General features: G+C 38.7%; 1 pseudogene; it reads left to right on the plus strand.

Annotated features, from left to right (window-relative positions):
* The first annotated feature begins 258 nt into the window (after positions 1-258).
* On the plus strand, positions 259-2,886 carry LOC128648251 (AP-2 complex subunit sigma-like; annotated as a pseudogene).
* The last annotated feature ends 298 nt before the right edge of the window (positions 2,887-3,184 follow it).

Below are 3,184 nucleotides of genomic sequence, written 5' to 3' on the forward strand. Positions count from 1 at the left end.
TTGCAGCAGCGTGTGAAGAACTGTGTGTGTTATGGGCGCAGTTGGAGGCTGGAATGGAGCAGACAGGAGATAAGTAGACAGCAGCAGTGAGGAGTGTGACAGTGGGGGCTGTTGTGGGCATTTGGGGCTGGGCAGTTGGCAGACAGACTTGAAGATGGCTCAAGCTGACAGTGGAGCCTGGTCGAGCACTCTAGGTATTGTAGTTCTTAGCCCACAAATCCTGTGCCTGGAAGTGATGGAAAAGGGAGGACCAGAAACATGATACGTTTGACGCTCATTCAGAACCGTGTCGGTAAGACCTGCCTTGCAATGTGGTACATGCAGTTTGACGATGACGAGAAGCAGAAGCTGATTGAAGAGGTTCGCAATGTGGTTACTGTCAGGGATGCCAAACAAACAAACTCTGTGGAGTTGAGGAATTTCCAGATCATCTATCGCCGATACGCCAGGCATGATAAATAGAAAATAACTCCCCTAAGGGGAGTTAGGAGGGGGAACAAAGATAAAGGCTCACACAACTTTCCATTTGGAACAGGCATATGTGTTACAAGAGGCAGTGCCTTGATACCAAAGGTAAATTATTTTACAAAAAGAGAAGACAGAAGGTATCTTGGGGCACACTTGAGTGAGAGTCTTAGGTATACAGATAGAGGATAGGCATATGAGTGTCTCATCATATCGCACCTTAAATAGGCCAAGCTAGCCAATCAAAAAGGGGTGTGTGTAAATATACACGAGTTACCTTATAGCCAATCACAGATATGCATGACGTGCTTGTTTCTATTACGTAGCAGGTCACTTTCTCACTGGCTATTGTGAAATAAGGTGTGTGTTGCTCTGACCATTCAGAGTTAAGATTTGCTTATGACGCGTCTGTTAGTAAATAAAAAGACTTTGCTAACCCGATCGTCACTCTGATTATAACGATTGATTGTTTTGATTTCACTGCTCTAATATAAACAAACATTAATCGTAATCCTAATACTTGGGAAAAGGACTGTTGGAAAGCCCTGATGTACACTATAGCGAAAATGTAAAACCATAGGGATGACAGTTTCTTTACCAATAATTCTTCCTAGGTCTGTTTTAACGTGATCTATCATACATACTTAGTTGTTCCCACTGTTGTAGAAATACAAAGAACATAAACTCCATATAATCAAGGATTACATATTCTGTGCAGTTGTAGGATATAATTAACTAATATTGTCATATTAAACATACAGTGTATTCAGAAATGCAACATAAGTTGCACGTTATCATCAAAGTTGTAGGACATGATTCATTGTTATTAATTAGTGTACCATCTGAACATTAGTCAAAAACTGATGCCCGAAAATTTTTTTCCCAAAAATTATATTTATACTCAGTATAATGACATGGTAGGGAGTTATTATGTATCTATTTTTCTTTCAATAGATTATCTCTCTGACAGTAATTCACAAATTCTTTTAATTGAAAATAGTGGTTGTTGACATTAATTATGTGTATATACTGTGTTTCACGGAGTCCAGAATAACTTCTTTATTCTTTCTTTATTAGAGGAAGGGTCCAAAAGTTAGTTGTTCGTTGAGACCTTTTGGAGACATGGGTTGAAGCCTGAAAATCCATTTGGTTTCTTCTTTAAGGAGGGCGTTTCCATGTTACCCCCTCTGATGCCTGGTCTCAGTCTTTGTAGAATCCAGCATTTTAAATCCGGTTTACCACTATGTTTTTCCAGGAAATGTCTGGCCACAGATGTTATCTTCTTGCCATTGCGGATATTTCCCAGATGTTCCCCTAGACCTGTTCTTAATTCCCTAGTTGACATACCTACATATTTTTTGCAGCACATACATTCAATACAGTAGATAATGTTACAGGTTCGACAGTTATAGAATTCATTCATATAAATAATTCCGCTAGAGTAAATTTCCATATGTTTAGTTGTTCGCACATAAGGACAGAATTTACATGTCCCGCAAGGATATGTACCTTTCAGATTGTCTTTCCTTTTGTTAACATTTTTGACAAAATGGCTTTTTACAATTTTGTCTCTGATGGTTGGTGCTCTTCTCCAAGCAACTTGTATCCGATCCCCAACATGTTTGTCAGGTCATCATCCATGTATAGTATGTGAGTGTGTTGGCTCAGAATATCCGATATTTCTTTGTGGGCTTCATTGTATGTACTTATAAACCTCACTTTCCGATCACCCAGATTCTTCGTTTTAGGTATCAAGAGGTCTGTTCTTGTCCTATGTAATGCCCTATGATAAGCTTTTTTAAGGACCGAATTTGGATATCCTCTTTCTTTCAACCTCACCTTGAGATCCTTAACTTGTTCTTTGAATCTAATCACATCTGAACAGTTTAGTTGCAGGCGTAGAAATTCCCCATAAGGGATTGCTCTCTTCGTTGAATTATGGTGTGCACTCTCATATCTAAGGATAGAGTTAGCGGCCGTCTCTTTCTTGTGTAGGTTAGTTTCAATTTTGTTAAACATGTCTCTAGAGATACTTAGATCCAGGAAAGTTACTTTCTCATAATTGATCTCGTATGTTAATCTCAGATTTAATTCATTCATATTTAGTTCACTTATGAATCTCATATGCCTATCCTCTATCTGTATACCTAAGACTCTCACTCAAGTGTGCCCCAAGATACCTTCTGTCTTCTCTTTTTGTAAAATAATCTGTGTAGATGTGACAGGCAATAACCTGGCTTACCTTGAAGCCATACACAACTTTGTAGAGGTCCTAAATGAATATTTCCATAATGTGTGCAAGTTAGATCTAGTATTCAACTTCTATAAGTGATGGATGAGATGTTCCTGGATGGGGAAATTCAGGAAACAAGCCAAACAAAGGTTCTAAAGCAGCTGCTTATGTTACAGTCTCTGGAATGAGAGAAGCTAATTTGTTTACCTGTTTATTACAGATTCTGGTCTCGCTCTAGTTTTGCAGGGAGAAGAGGAGAAGTAGTGTGGAGGTGTTGTGGGGTCAGTTAGGCTGTCAGGTCAGTGAGTGAGTGAGTCATGGGTTTACAGTGGGGGACTTTTTATTATATGTACTGTATTTTGTACAGGATTGCATTTTTTTTTTAAATGGCACCATCATGTAAGGGTGTGGCTTATAATCGGGTGCAGCCTTTACTCCGGACAATACGGTATATATATATATATATATATATATATACACACACAC

The sequence above is a fragment of the Bombina bombina genome, chromosome 2 (assembly GCF_027579735.1).
Source record: "Bombina bombina isolate aBomBom1 chromosome 2, aBomBom1.pri, whole genome shotgun sequence".
NCBI lineage: Eukaryota > Metazoa > Chordata > Amphibia > Anura > Bombinatoridae > Bombina > Bombina bombina.